This window comes from Pipistrellus hanaki (genome assembly GCF_964339955.1).
Source record: "Pipistrellus hanaki genome assembly, chromosome: 2".
In the NCBI taxonomy this organism is placed as follows: domain Eukaryota; kingdom Metazoa; phylum Chordata; class Mammalia; order Chiroptera; family Vespertilionidae; genus Pipistrellus; species Pipistrellus hanaki.
In genome coordinates this window covers 64,753,073-64,769,413 of record NC_140504.1, presented here as the reverse complement: position 1 = coordinate 64,769,413, position 16,341 = coordinate 64,753,073, and the positions used below count along the sequence as shown (strand labels likewise).

Here is a 16,341-nt window from a genome sequence, read left to right as displayed (position 1 = left end):
AACTGGTTTCAGCTATTTTATTGATTTTTTTAAAAAAAATATATCTTATTGATTTTGTACAGAGAGGAAGGGAGAGAGATAGAGAGTTAGAAACATCGATGAGAGAGAGTCATCGATCAGCTGCCTCTTGCACACCTCCTACTGGGGATATGCCCGCAACCAAGGTACATGCCCTTGACCGGAATCGAACCCGGGTCCCTTCAGTCCCCAAGCCGACGCTCTATCCATTGAGCCAAACCGGTTTCGGCTATTTTATTGATTTTTTACAGAGAGAAAGGGAGAGGGATAGAGAGCTAGAAACATCAATGAGAGAGCAACATCGACCAGCTGCCTCTTGCACACCCCTAACCAGAGATGTGCCCACAACCAATGTACTTGCCTTGACTGGAATGGAACCTGGGACCCTTCCACTGAGCCAAACTGGTTTTGGTGAGCCAATTTCTTTTTTGTTACTTAATGACTTTGAGGGGTAGAACTCAGGTTTGTAATTCTACCTCCATTATTTGATATTTCATTATTAAAGAATGATAATTTTCAAGTCTTAAAAAGCAACATTATGCCAAGTAAACATTTCTGTTGTCTTTCTGATGCATTAAAAGTAAAGGTCTAAAATAAATAAATAAATAAATAAATAAATAAACAAACAAATAGATAGATAGATAGATAGATAGATAGATAAAATAAAGGTAAAGGTCTATGATGTTTTATTTCAGCCACCACAACTGGATGAAGTGATACCAAAAGATCCACAATGTTTTCTGAAAGTCAGCAGTATTTGAGCACCCACCACTATGTCCAGTTACAATTTTAGGTGCAACGGATAGAGTTGTATGTAGACAGCCCCAAGCATAGGAAGCTTCATTGTAGTGAAAGTGGCGCTCTTTGCATCTGTTGCTGGTAGAAGTGAGCTTCCTGGGGTGCTGTGGGAATAAGAATTTCCTGAGGCCCCCATGGCGGGAGGATGAGGTATGTGGAAAGCTTTATTTCTGTGGAATTAAACTCCTGAGTTTTCAAGGTCCCATCTCCCTCCATTTTGCCATGGAAAAAGTCCCATTTTGTCTTCAACAGCTAGAAGCAAAGCCATTGCCCAGACTCTGTTCCATATTTGCACAGTCCAGCTCAGCATCTGGCAAGCTTAACTTGTGTTCTCCACTGCAGTCCATTGTATGTAGGGCCTAGGGCCACATGACTTTGGAGGGAGCACAGGTAAGTGCAAGGAAGCAGGAGTGAAGCAAAGAGAGAGAGAGAGAGAGAGAGAGAGAGAGAGAGAGAGAGAGAGAGAGAGAGAGAGAGAGAGAGAGAGAGAGAGAGAGAGAATATGAGAATTCTTTGTCTGGGGTTTTTCTATTCCCAAGTTTTTTTGGTTTACATTTGCTTCACCCCTCTGGCCAGTTACTTTTGTTTCCATTTCTCCCCTTTGTTGGGCCCCTTCCCCTAGTGATTTACAGGGAATGGACTGGTGAGTGTAAAATTGCAGCTTCCTGGTGAAACTGCCCAGATGACCACATTTGTAATGTCTGGCCTACTCTTTGCTCCTTCCTATATAATATTAATAACTAACTAATTATGATGATAACAGAAGAAGAGACAAAGAAATAAACAAAGTCTTTTCAGGCAGTGATCAGTGGTAAGGGAAAGTAGCATAGGGTTATATGATAGAAGTGTCTGGGGGACTACTTAAAATTGAGTGTTCAGCCCTAGCGGGTTTTGCTCAGTGGATAGAACGTTGGCCTGCAGACTCAAAGGTACGGGGTTTGATTCTGGTCAAGGGCACATGCCCAGGTTGTGGGCTCAATCCCAGTGTGGGGCGAGCAGGAGGCAGCTAATGGTTCTCTCATTATTGATGTTTCTATCTCTCTCCCTTCTTCTCTAAAATCAATAAAAATATATGTGGTATTTTTTTTAATATACTATCAATGGTGCCCTTTGATTCATTAAAACACACACACACAAGATTGGGTGTTCAGGCAAAGGCTCTCTGAGGAGGGAATTGAGAATTAAGTAACAAGAGTGGAGGCAAGAACATTCTAGGCAGAGGACAGAACTAGTGCTAAGCCCCTAAGGCAGCAATAAACTCGATCAGGAACAAAGTATGGGAAACATAATGTGTAAGTAATGCAGTTACTGATTGCATTACATATGCTTAAGATGACAGTGCTAATAGCAGAAAACCTAGTCCTTAGGAAGGGAATTAAATTCCAAGTATCCCAGAGTGGTGCTGATGATTGCAGTGTGACTGCAAAAATAATCAAAGCCGATTGACAAAGGCCCAGATGTTACAGAATGAGTGAGCTTAATTTCTGAATTAATTCCAATTATTCTTGGCCTAAACTCAAAGCCAACATAAGAACACCATCCAAATGGACTCTAAGAGTAGACTATTTGCATGGTTTGAACATTAGGAAGAAGGCAAGTTATAACATCACCATTGTAAAAAGCAACGGCATGCAATGACTCCCTTCTCTCCCTTTTAAAGCCCTGCATTGCAAAACTACTTCATAAAATATCTTTTAGTTCTCTCACAGTATTTGTCAATAAATATTCATATTTATCGTTATTAAGGAAAATAAGTCTTAAATTTCCATTCCCCTTCCTATTTAGTTTTAAGTGAAGTTTGCATTTTCATAAAGTTATCATTTACTCTGATTTTTCATAGGTGATTTCAAATACTTTTGCTAATAAGATGTTAGAAGGTAGATCTAAAATGATAGCTTGATGCTCAAAGTTTAGAAAACTCAAGAAAAATGAGGGGACAGGAGAGAGGCTGAAAAGATGAGAGGGATTAAGAAGTACAAACTTCCAGCTATAAAACAAGTCACAGGGGTGTAATGTACAAAGCAGAGAATGGATTGAATAACATTGTAATAACAATGTCCCACGACAGATGGTTACTAGGATTTTTGTGGTGATCACTTTGTAAGATATATATATATATAATCTTTATTGTTCAGCTTATTACAGTTTTTCCTCTTTTTCCACCCTTAGCTCTCCTCTCACCCTCTGCCCTTATCCCCTCCCCGACTGTCCTCATCCATAGGTGTACGATTTTGTCCAGTCTCTTCCTGCACCCCCCCCCCCCCCCCAACTCCCCTTTTCCCCCAAGAATTGTCAGTCTACTCCCTTTCTATGCCCCTGATAATATTATATTCACCAGTTTATTCTGTTCATCAGATTTTTTATTTTCTTGGTTTTTAGATTCACTTGTTGATGATATGTATTTTGTTCAGAATTTTTATATTTACCCTTTTCTTCTTCCTCTTCTTAAAGAATACCTTTCAGCATTTCATATAATTCTGGTTTTGTGGTGATAAACTCCTTTAGCTTTTTCTTATCTGTGAACCTCTTTATCTGCCCTTCAATTCTGAATGATAGCTTTGCTTGTTAGAGTAATCTTGATTGTAGGTTCTTGCGATTCATCACTTTGAATATTTCTTGCCACTTCCATAGTTTCTGTTGAGAAATCAGCTGACAGTCCTATGGGTGCTCCCTTGTAGGTAACTATTTTTCTCTTGCTGCTTATAATATTCTCTCTTTGTCTTTTGCTCTTGGCACTTTAATTGTGATGTGTCTTGGTGTGGTCCTCTTTGGATTCCTTTTGTTTGGGGTTCTGTGCACTTTCTCAACTAGTAAATCTATTTCTTTCACCAGGTGGGGGAAGTTTTCTGTCATTATTTCTTCAAATAGATTTTCAGTATCTTGTTCTCTCTCTTCTTCTGGCACCCCCCATAATTCTGATGTTGGTAAGCTTGAAGTTGTACCAGAGGCTCCTTATAGTATCTTCATATTTTTGGATTCTTTTTTTTCTTTTTTCTTTTTCAGAGGAGGTTTTTTTTTTTTTTTTTTTTTTTTTTTTTTTTTTTTTTTTTTTTTTTTTTTTTTTTTTTGCTTCTTTGTATCCCAAATCTTTGATTCTTGCAATCCTTTAGTTGCTTTTAGGTCTCGGTATAATATTTTTTTATTTTTTATTTATTTATTTATTTATTTATTTATTTTTTAGAGAGAAATTTATTTTTTTTATTTTTTTTAATAAATTTTTATTGTTCATATTATTACAAATGTTCCTTTCCCCCCCTTCTCACCCCACCCTCTGTCCTTTCCCCACCCCCCATTGTCCTCATCCATAGGTGCACAATTTATGTTCAGTCTCTTCTCACCTCTCCCTCTCCCCTTTTCCCCTAGAATCATCAGTTCACTCCCCTTCCATACCTCTGATTCTATTATATTCAACAGTTAATATTGTTCCTCAGATTTTTTTATTTTAGTTTCCTTGGTTTTTAGATTCACTTGTTGATAGTTACGTATTTGTTGTTCATAATTTTTATCTTTATTTACTTTCTCTTCTGAGAGAACCCCCTTCAGCAATTCATATAATTCTGGTTTGGTGGTGATGAACTCCTTTAGCTTCTTTTTATTAGTGAAGCTCTTTATCTGATCTTCCATTCTGAGTGATAGCTTTGCTGGGTAGAGTATTTTTGGCTGTAGGTTCTTGCTATTCATCACCTTGAATATTTCTTGCCATTCCCATCTGGCCTGCATGGTTTCTGTTGAGAAATCAGCTGACAATCGTATAGGTGCTCCTTTATAGGTAACTACCTGCTTTTCTCTTGCTGCTTTTAATATTCTCTCTTTGTCTTTTGCTCTTGGAATCTTAATTATGATTTGTCTTGGTATGGTCCTCTTTGGATTCCTTTTATTTGGAGTTCTGTGTGCTTCCTGGACTTGTAAGTCCAATTCTTTCACCAGGTGGGGGAAGTTTTCTGTCACTATTTCTTTCAGTATGTTTTCGATATCTTGCTCTCTGTCATCTTCTGGGACCCCCATAATTTTGATGTTGGATCGTTTGAAGTTGTCCCAGAGGTTTCTTACATCATCTTCAATTTTCTGGATTCTCTTGCCTTCTAGCTTCTGCAGAGGAGTGTCTTCTGGCTCTTTATGTTCCAAATCTTTGACTTGATTCTTGTGATCTTCTATTCTGTTTTTAGGACTCTGTAAAATATTTTTTATTTCAGACAATGTATTCTTTATTTCTTGTTGATCCCTTATCATTTCTTGTTGATCCCTTTTCATATCCTCATAGGTCTCATTTATTTTATCGGCCTTTTCTAGGAGACTCTTGAAAAACCTTATAAGTGTGGTTTTGAACTCTATATCCAGTTGCTTTTTGTCCTCCATTTCTTTAGTTTGTGATCTATTTGGTTTAGGCATTTTCGCAGGCAGCTTTCCTGATGGGGCGGGGTTTCAGGGTGGAGCCTACAGCCTTGGCTTTCGTCAGCCCCGCCCTATGCGACTCCTGAGACTCAGGGTCCTTCAGTACTTGTTGCAAGCGCCTCTGAGAGAAAGGTGCCCTCGATTTTCGCCTGCTGCCAAACTGTCTATGCTCTCCCCCAATGAGTCCGGTATTGGGGTTCAGTTCAGTTGGAAGTGGAGTTGGAGGTGGTGTTCAGAGCAGTCTGGAGCCCCTGTCTCCTTCCCGTCAGGGCAATCCCGAGGCACAGCCGGCCCTTCTCTGCGCGCACTGTGCGCGCCTCCGGGGCCTCCTCTCGCCATTCCTTGGAGTTCCGCCTTGCAGCCCAGCTCCCTATGGGTGAGCCTGGGTCCCCGGGGTCTGGCCTAGAATTGGGGTTCAGAGGAGTTGGAGCTGGGCCCAGCACAGTCTGAGTGTTTATCTTCTTCCGGCTTGGGAACGCCAGCCAGGCACTCGGCCTCCCTCCTCTCCGACTCCGTCCTCTCCGCGCGCCGCCTGTCTCCGTACCTTGGGCTTTTACAGCTCCTCTGCACTTCCTTCTGGTTTTCTCCTTGCTTCTTGTTGTAGGATTTCCAGTCAGTCGACTTTCCTGTAGTTCTGGGTAATGTCCATTTTATATTTTAGTTGTATTTTATTGAAATTGTTGTGTGCAGCTGCGGCTAGTTGCCTACCCGAGCAGCCATCTTGGATTCTCCTCAATGAAATCTCTGTATAATATGTTTTATTTCAGTCAGTGTATGCTTAATTTCTAGTTGATTATTTTCATATCCTCAATGGTCTTGTTAAATTTATTGGCCTTTTCTAGGAAATTCTTGAAAAACCTTATAATTGTGGTTTTGAACTCTATATCCAGTCATTTCCTTTCCTCCATTTCCTTCATTTGTGATCTGCCTCTTTGTCTCCTCATTTTAGCTGCTTCCCTGAGTTGATGGAGTGGCTTTGTGTGCGAGGTGCTCTATAGGGCCCAGTGTCTCAGCCTCCCCAGTTACCTGAGGTGGACACTCTGGTGTGCCCCTTTATGGGCTGTGTGCGCAGTCTTGTTGTAGTGAAGCCTAGATTGTTGTTAGTATTACTGGGGGAAGTTGACTTCCAACGCAATTGGCTGTGTCTATGCTGGGAGAGCTTCTGTGCTCACTTTGGATTGGGTTGAGTCTCAGGGTGGAGCAGACAGCCTTGGTTTCCCATCAGACTCACCCTAAGAGGCCCCTGTGTCTCAGTGTCCCGTGGCAATGGCTGCAAGCACATTTGAGAGAAAGCCGCCCTCAAGTTTTGCCCGCTGCCAGACAGTCCAATTTCTCCCGGAATGGGTCTGGATACTTAAAATCTCACCCAGAACTGGAGTTCAGTGCAGTTGGGAGGTTTTGTTTCCCTCTTGAATGAGAGAGCTAGCCAAGTGCTTGTTGCTCACCTTCTCTGCATGCTGCGCCTCCACACCTCTGCCTTTTGCAGCTCCCCTGAGTCTCATTGTGCTTTTTCCTGACAGTCCAGTTTCACCTGGTATGAGGCTGAGTTTCCTGAATCTCTTTTAGAACTGGAGTTCAGCGCAGAGGGGAGCCTTTGTCTCCCTCCCATTAGAGTAAGCCTGCTGCATATTCATCCACCTGCCTTTTTCTTGCACACACAGGTCTCTGCACCTCTGTCCTCTACAGATCCTCTGAATCTCAGTGTCCTTTTGTCTTTCCTTCTAGTTGTAGAATTTCCACTCAGCCAGCTCTCTGGTCATTCTGGATGATGTCTGCTCTGTCTTCCAGGTACAGTTTTGAAATTCTTGTGCCAGGCAGCAGTATAGGTGTTTACATATGTCACCATCTTGGTTCTTCTCACTTTGTAAGGTATATTAATGTTGAATCACCTGAAACTAATATAATACTGTATGTAAATTGTAATTAAAATAATAAAAATAAATAGAAACAAAATGCTCTTCTCTATAGTTTTCCTCTTAAATAAGTAATTTGTATTATTGTTGTTAATCCTCACTCAAAGACATGCTTTGTATTGATTTTTAAGAGAGAAGAAGGTAGAGGGAGAGAGAAAAACATTGACCAATTGCTTCTTGCACACATCCTAACTGGGGATCAAACCCACAACCTGGGTATGTGCCCTTATTGCAGAATTTACCAGGCAACCGGAAAATACACAAGAGTACTCAGAGATTCAGGGAAAACCCTTTATTTAAAGCAGTGCTGCTGGCCCAGGGTATTTGAAGATCCAAAGCCTGAACAGCTAATACAATGAGATCACTCCTTATATATTCCTATGTCTTTGTTTCCCATTTGTTTCCTAACTGCTGGACTTTTATGATGGACTTTCACAGCCCCTCCAGAGTAGTTAGAATGGAGAAGTTAGATTGTATCAAAATGCCTGGCCTGGTGGCGCTGCAACCCCCTCTCTGGCCAAGCTGCCAAATTCCCAACCCTTGGCCCCTGCAAACTGGGAGCACCCAGGAAAACAGACTATTGCCTAAGGAAGGTGCAGTAACTTAATTATAAGTAACAAGAATTGCACTAGGACACCAGTCACTGGCACAGATTCAGATTGCTGACCGCTCCCCCCCCCCCCTCAGGTTACCTCCTATATTCCTCCTCACCCTGACTGGGAACTGAACCCATTACTGGGACAATTCTCCAACCAACTGAGCCACACGGGCCAGGGCAGTAATGATTCTTTAGACAAGCAATTTGAGCTTATATTTTTGAAGCATGGAGTTGAAGACATGAGGCTAAATCATTGTTTGAAAATTTGGAATCCCCCCCCCCCCCTTTTATCCTTACAATCATGGAATTTTTATTATTCCTTCCAGATGTCAGTCCAGGAAGTGACTGAAAGGTCAGGCAAGAGCCCAGCTGGTGTGCTTGATGGTTGAGCATTGACCCATGAACAAGGGGCCATGGTTAGATACCTGATCAGGGCACATGCCTAGGTTGTGGGCTCCATCCCCAGTGTGGGACGTGCAGAAGACAGCCAATTAACAATTCTCTCTCATCATTGATATTTCTACCCTGTTTCCCCCAAAATAAGACAGCATCTTATATTTATTTTTGCTCCCAAAGATGTGCTAGGTCTTATTTTCAGGGGATGTCTTATTTTTCCATGAAGAAGAATACGGTACACATTTATTGTTAAATGAAAATAAAGAAAATTTATTACCTGTATACGGTACAGTAGTACGGCAGTTGTCAACACAAACCAGACAAACTGTGAATCCTACAGTATCAAGAATTTACTCATTTATTCAATGACAATCATGTCATCATCTTCTGGAACATCATCATAACAATCCAATTCCTGAATTTCCTGATGAATTTCTTGTGACTCCATTTCTTTCAGAATCAGTGGACCAAATCTCTCATGTTTAGCAATAGCACTGTCTTTAAATGAGTCCTTCTTGTCAAGGTAGCCTGCTCGCAGTGCATTTGCAATGCAACCGTCAGTGATTTTTTCCCATGAATTCTTCACCCAAGTCACAACTTCTTCCAGCTTAGGTTTCACAAAGTTTCCACGGTGATTTCTCTCCATTCTATTTTCAATGTAGTCATTAATTTCTATGCGCAAATTGTCTTTGAATGGCTTGTTTATTGCAATATCAAGAGTCTGGAGATAGGCCGTCATTCCTGCGGGAATCATTATCTGATCTATTTTTCTTTCTTGAAGAATTGTCTTCATGTCTTTAGCGCAGTGAGTGCTGGCTGCATCCCAGACTAGCAGACCTCTTTGGCTCCCTCTCATAACAAGCGGCAGCATTAAATCGACCCACTTCCTTATAACTACTTGTGTGGCCCAGGCTTTTTCAGTTTCAAGAATAAAACGCCCAAAACACGTTCAATCTTTTCCTTCTTGCCCTTAGAAATGATTAAAGGTGGGATTTTAGTGCCATCCAGATGAATTGCCAAAATACAGGAAACACGTGCACTTTTGTAAGCAGTGGAGGGAATGTATACTAAGGAGGCACCCCTCTGTTCAATTGTTGTTTGAGATGATTGGCCCATAAACACTGCAGTTTCATCCATAGCAATCATGTTGGAAAGATTGTATTTGGAGAAGTCATCATCATCAATAAAGGACTAGAATGCAAGTGCTCGCTTAATAACTTGAGAATCTTCCAACCTAAACAATGTTGTACCGGTACATCTTCTTAAAGACAGTTCACTTTGCTGAAGGAAATTATCCAGCCATTGTAATGCTTTGAAGTCTTCGGGGGCTATGTCAAACTGTGGTGCCATTGCAAGGGCAAATTCTTGAATCTGAGCCCTATTCACAACCAATCCTCTGCTCTCCTGTCAACAACCCATTCACAGATCAGGTCTTTCAGCTAGGAAAATAATGGTTGCCGACCTGATCCACACTTGCGCTTTTTAACATTTCCCTTGTCCACTTGTTCAATGAGGTTACCATACTCTGCTCACCATTTTCGGACCAATCGGATACTCAACATCTTCTCTTTTCAGAAAGCAGTAAGATTTTGGCCCCAAGAGTCTTCCACGATTCCTTTCTTGTACTCCACGGAGTAGCTTTTTCTTTTTGCGCTCATTTCTAGGGGGAAAAAAAAGGAATTGGGGTATCAAGGTGGAGGGAGGGGGATCACTTAAAATGACACAGGGGGGAACAGAGTGGGGAATCAAAATGGCACAGGAGAATCAGAGGGGGGATTACCATTTTAGTAACCCCTTTTGATCCTCCTGTGTCATTTTGTTAATCAACTTAACAATAACCCACAACCTTCGGACCAACTTCCTCCTGTGTCATTTTGATTGCCCCCTCTGATCCTCCTGTGTCTTTTTAAGTGACCCCCCTCCCCCCACCCCTGTGCCACTGAACAAACACCTTCACCAGACATCCCCCTTACCCCTTTATCAGACATTTACCCCCTGGGGCCTGCCTGGGGACTGTCACTGGGCTTGCTGGGGCCTGGATGTGGGCTGGAGCAGGGTCTGCCACTGACTGAGAACCTTCAGTCATCATGAGGGCGGCCTCAAGCATCAGGTAGTGTCACCAGAGACAGACTAGCACTCACCAGAGACAGATCAGCACTCACCATCTTCGCCGTATCCTGTCTTCTCTAATCTTCCTGTTCTTCTACACGCATCTGCGAAAGTCCCCACACTCACCGCTCACTCCGACCTCCGCCCGCCTCCACACAGCAGTGACATCAGGACTCCGAGTAAAGTCATTGATTGCTAGATGCCAGTCAGGGTGGCCCTAGCGACCAGTTTATGGTAAATTAATTTTCATTCTGAGACAGAGCCTGGGGGGATGCCTTATATTTCACTCAGAAGGAAACCTGTAAGTAGGTCATATTTTCAGAGGATGTTTTATTTTCGGGGAAACACAGTATCTCTCTCCCTCTCCCTTCTTCTCTGCGATCAATACAAATATATTTCAAACAAACAAACAAACAAAAAACATCGGCTAGGAAATACTCAGAGGGCTCTTTTCTGTCTGCATGGGGTTTGGGAAAAACCAACTCTTCAGAGATGCAAATAGCTGCAGAATACTACCTATTTTTTCTTTTATTTATTTTTATAAATTTATTGGGGTGACATTAGTTAATGAAATTATGTAGGTTTTAGGGAGAATACTACCTATTTTTCTACTACAATTATTAAGTTTGAAGCAAACACTTGACAACCTGGAAAGCGGGGGGCTGACAAGAGAGTTGAGTTCTTCATCCTAGGCCTTCCATTGGAAAGGAATTAGGATTTTTAATGGTCACTTTTTGAAAGAACATTGTGGGTTTTGTAAATTGTTCCAGGTTGTTCTCTTTGACAGCGTGCAGCCTAGTGCAGGGGGAGGTTAATCCTTAGCATTGAAAGCCAGTGTGTCTGTCTTCAGGGCCAGCCTGGCTGCTTTTCTCAGTGCAGTCAGTTTGAAAATCCCCAGGGAGAGAAGCCCTTTTTTGCTAGTAACCAGAGAAAGGAAAACAAGGTGAGTCCCTGGGAACTGATATGAGAGAAAGTAGGGAAAACAGATAATCAGCTGAGCGTGAAAAACAGCTGGTGGTCACCTACTACACTTTAAGGCAGCATTTTTCAACCTTTAGAAGATAAGGGGCCCTATCTGGTTTGGCTCAGTGGATAGAGCATCCAGCCTGCAGACCAAAGGGTCCCAGGTTCAATTCTGGTCAAGGGCACATGCCTGGGTGGCAGGCTCCATCCAACCTGCAGCAGGCAGCCAATCAATGATTCGCTCTCATCATTGATGTTTCTACCTCTTCCTCTCACTTCCTCTCTGAAGTCAATAAAAATATATTAAAAAAATAAAGATAAGAGGCTTCCCAAGTTCCCAAAGTTATGGTTGCACCCCAGACCAATTGCAGCAGCCTCTCTGGGCCAATGCAGGCAGCAGTATTTTAATAGCTCCCAAGGTGATTCCAGAATGCACTCAAGGCCCAGACCCCCTGCCTAGGAAGCACTTCTCAGACTTAATGTGTTTATGAATTATCTGGGCAGCTTATTAAAATGCAAATTATGATCCTATTTGTCTGGGGCAGGGCCTGAGATTCTGCATTTTCAAACCTAGCTCCCAAGAGTTACCGTTGTTGGGGGCACGGGTTGAGGGTATCCATGTTGAGCATTACAAGCCAGCACTTGGATATTAACTCCCGGACACCAGCTGATTCTGCACATTAATTTCACTGCTCACCATTAACCTAATGCCCAGCATTTTAGTGCCAGGCATTTAAAATATAAATCTTGAAAATCCCATTAAACTTAGAGTACAGTCTAAATATGGGACTATGGTTTACAAATCTTTTAATGTGACAGGAACCTTAGCCCACCCCCACTCTCCTCTGGCTCACCCTTCTCCAGGGTACAGTTACTCTTGCTCTCCTCAAACATGCCATATCTATCCCTCCCTATCAGGCCTTCATAACTGCTGTGCCTTCTGCTCAGAATATTTTCCCCCTCCATAGCCTCATGGCTGGCTCTCTCTTCGTTCAGTTCAGACGTCAACCCCTTGGCCCTTCCCTGATCACCCATTCTAAGTAACCCACCCTCCCTCCACCTTTGTATCTCATAACCTTCTCTCCAGATAGCACTGATCGCCATTTGAAATTGGTCTGCTTTTTTATTTGCTCATGGCTTTTCTGTTCACTTCCGGAAGAATATTAGCCATGAGAGAAAATCTTTTGTCAGGCCATTGCTATCCCCTGCCCCCACCCCTTAGCTCTTAGAGAAAGAGCCCAATGTAAAGAGGCATACATGCAGACGGTTTGGCTCAGTAGATACAGCATTGGCCTGTGGACTCAAGGGTCCTGGGTTTCATTCTGGTCAAGGGCACATGCCCAGGTTGCAGGCTTGATCCCCAGTATGGGGCATGCAGGAGGCAGCCAATCAATGATTCTCTCTCATCATTGATGTTTCTATCTCTCTCTTTCCCTTCCCCTCTGAAATCAATAAAAACATATAAAAATAAATAATTTTTAAAAAGAGGCATACACACCTACAAAATGAAAGTGAATAGTAGGATTGTTAGTGATTAAGAGAGAGAGAATTAGTAAATTTTCAGTAAATACAAGCTGTTATTTAACAGACTTAATAATCTGGGTTTCTCTGATAGTGCTGATTAGGGTAAAAGTGTAATCAAAACAACAGGGATCATCTACTCAGCCATAGTGAGCCTTACCTAGAACTTTTGTTTTTAAAAAATGCATTTCTTCTTTTTTTAAAATATATTTTATTGATTTTTTAAATATATATTTTATTGATTTTTTACAGAGAGGAAGGGAGAGGGAGAGAAAGATAGAAACATCAATGATGAGAATCACTGATGGACTGCCTCCTATATGCCCCCTATGGGGATCAAGCCCCCAACCAGGGAATGTGCCCTTAGCCAAAATCGAACCTGGGATCCTTCAGTCCTCAAGCCAATGCTCTATCCACTGAGCCAAATAGGCTAGAGCAGGGGGAAAAAATATTAAAAAAAAAAAAAAATATATATATAATTTGATTGAGAGAGATTTATTGTTTCACTTATTTATGTATTCATTGGTTGATTCTTGTATGTGCCCTGACTGGGAATTGAACCCACAACCTTGGTGTATCAGTATGATGCTCTAATCAACTGAGCTACTCAACCCTGGCCTAAGCAAATCTTAATGAATTCATTAAGCTGAATTCACATCTACAGGAAGAAAGAACATTACCCAATTTATGACAAATACTGCAGGCATAAACTGAAGCAAGATGCTTTTGCTCTTTTCAGGCCTTTTGTCTTGGTGAAAATTATAATTCTTGCAAGCAATTGCTGAGCCTGGCTTCTCCCTGTGAAAGCTTTGGCATTTAGGCCAATTGAATATTCACAAAACACCTCAGTTTTGGCAGATCACAGATAGTCAGTAGGGAGGACATAGCTGTGATTAGATTGAAAGATGCAAATTCTTCAATGGCTTTTATGTTTTGACTTCTAAGTGATCTTCCCTCAATTACTTTCAATTAGGGACTCAATTGAACTTAATTATACTTGGTTTTATGCTCTTAACACTGGTTTTGTGGATTGTCTCAATATATTTTTACATTTAAATTGAAGTGTTAGCAGATGACATTCATATTATAACAACATTCAATTTGTACAAAAAGATAAACAATGAAAACCAGTCTCCCTTTCATCCCTGACTTTTGTTAAAAATGATTAAAGAATACACTTTATTATTATACTCTTTTTAATGCTTCATGAAGCCAGCAGTCAGTCCTTTTTCCTAAGGGTCCAGAGTGCTGCAAAGTGGGGCAGAGGGCGGGAAGCTTTAATAGGATAAACAGTGAGAAACAAAAAGCAAGGAAGTAAGTGTAAAGTCCAGAGTTGGCTTTGCCTTTGGACATTGGCTGACTGGACATATTGCATTTCTGGTCAGATGGTGCGTTTACAGAAACAGGCATGTTGTCTAAGTGTTGGTGTGATGTGGCCCCCAGGCATGAGTGGCTCCATCTTGGACCTAGAAATCTGTTTCAACACCTTGATCTCCAGTTCTTCCTCAAGACACACCACTGTTGTTAGTTACTTATATACCCTCCTAAAAATGTTCCAGGTAGCATCTATGCTTCAGTTTAATAATCTGCAAAATGGGGAGATAATAGCGCCTATCTCATTAGGTCTATGTGAAGATTAAATGCATTAACACATGTCAAAGCACTTACAATTGGGCCAGGTACATACCATGAATTTTATGATTTTTACAAATTATTATGTATGTACTAGCATAAAGGTTGTATATCAATGCTGTCCAAATAGAAGTCCTAGTATAAGTGAACCATTTATGAAATATAATTACATTTTCTAGTAGACACATTAAAAAGTAAAAAGAAACAGATGAAAAAGTAATATATTTTATTTTTCTCTATATATCCCAAATAATGTTTAACATGTAATTTATATAAACATATTTTAGTATGCTATTTTATAATATTTTTATATTAATTCTTTGAAATTGGGCGTGCATTGCATGCTTACAGAATACCTTAACTGGGTCAAGTGTCCCAGTTCAAGTGCCTACTAGCCAGCTACATGTGGCTAACAGCCACTCTATTGAACAGACCAATGTCTACATAACAATCTATAAATTTGTCAATTATTTTATTTTATTCAAATAATACCATTCCTTGCTTGCTTGGATGTCATAAAGTGTTAATATTTTGAATGAATTTGGAGAGACATTATATTTAAAGCACGAGGCCCAGTGCATGAAATTTATGCACTCAGCTGGGTAAGTCCCTCATGCAGTCCAGGAGCCCTGCTGCAGTTGGACATCCTTAGCCCTGCTGTGGAGGTGGGAGATGATCCCACCACCTCCGCTACACTCACCAGCCATGAGCCTGACTTCTGGCTGAGAAATGCTCCCCTTGTGGGAGCGCACTGACCACCAGGGGGCAGCTCCTGCGCTTAGTGTCTGCCCCCTGGTGGTCAGTGCACATTATAGAGACTGGTCATTCTGCCATGTGGTCAATTTGCACATTAGCCTTTTATTATATAGGATAAAGTGCTTTTAGAATTTTAAATGCCTACAACAGAAATTGATTTCTAAATGTTTAATATGATGTAGAGAACAAAGGCTTCTTTTTTATTATTTTTAATCTTTTTTGAAAAATTATTTTTATTGATTTTAGAGAGGAAGGGAGAGGGAGAGAGATAGAAACATCAATGATGAGATAGAATCACAGCTGCCTCCTGGGGATCGAGTCTGCAACCCAGACAAGTGCTGTTGGCCAGAATTGAATCTGCTACTCTTCAGTCCACAGGCCGATGCTCTATCCACTGAACCAAACTGGCTAGGGCAATCTTTAATCTTTTAAAATATATTTTTATTTATTTCAAAGAGGAAGGGAGAGGGAGAGAGAGATAGAAACATCAGTGATTAGAGAGAATCATTGATTGGCTGCTTCCTGCATGCCTCTTACTGGGGATCAAGCTCGCAATCCAGGCATATGCTCTTGACTTGAATTGAACTTGGGACCCTTCAGTCTGCATGCAGGTTGACTGTCTAGCCACTGAGCAAAATTGGCTAGCGCACAACAAGGCTTCTTACTGTTCTTAGGGGAAAGACTGAAATCCTCACTATGACAGGGCTGCAGGGACTGGTCTGCTTGGCCTTCCCCTTACTGGTTCTGCACCAGCCATGCTCATGGACACTTGGAAATTCTTTTTATGGGACCTTCTCTCTGGTGAGCCTTCTCAACACGGCCTGGGTGCTTCCTCCCACTGAAACCCCAACATGCATGCACACGCCCCTCTTGCCTACTGAGTAATATATGAATCACTTACCACTCCAACACACAATATGGCCGCACTGATGTGGTCAAAGATGGCTGCCCCCATGTGGACACAAGATGGCCACCACAAGATTGCCAGCAGGGGAGGGCAATTGGGAGGAACCAGGCCTGAAAGGGAGGGCAGTTGGGGGCAATCAGGCCTGCAGGTGAGGACAGTTGGGGGGACCAGGCTTGCAAGGGAGGGCAGTTGAGGGGGGCCAGGCCTGCAGGGGAAGGCAGTTGAGGGGGACCAGGTCTGCAGGGGATGGCAGTTGGGGGTGAGCAGGCCTGCAGGAGAGGGCAATTTGGGGAAACCAGGCCAGCAGGGGAGGGGCAACCAGGTTGGCAAGAGAGGGC

General features: G+C 41.9%; 2 long non-coding RNA genes across 2 annotated transcripts in view; one reads left to right on the top strand and one right to left on the bottom strand.

Moving 5' to 3' along the window:
• Positions 1-3,784: 3,784 nt before the first annotated feature.
• LOC311617602 overlaps positions 3,785-16,341 on the bottom strand; it is a 146,662-nt gene continuing 134,105 nt past the window's right edge. The window contains exon 2 of the long non-coding RNA XR_014794137.1: positions 3,785-3,888. This is a non-coding gene — a long non-coding RNA (uncharacterized lncRNA). The remainder of the gene's footprint in view (positions 3,889-16,341) is intronic.
• LOC311617601 overlaps positions 3,824-16,341 on the top strand; it is a 1,043,820-nt gene continuing 1,031,302 nt past the window's right edge. The window contains exon 1 of the long non-coding RNA XR_014794136.1: positions 3,824-3,892. This is a non-coding gene — a long non-coding RNA (uncharacterized lncRNA). The remainder of the gene's footprint in view (positions 3,893-16,341) is intronic.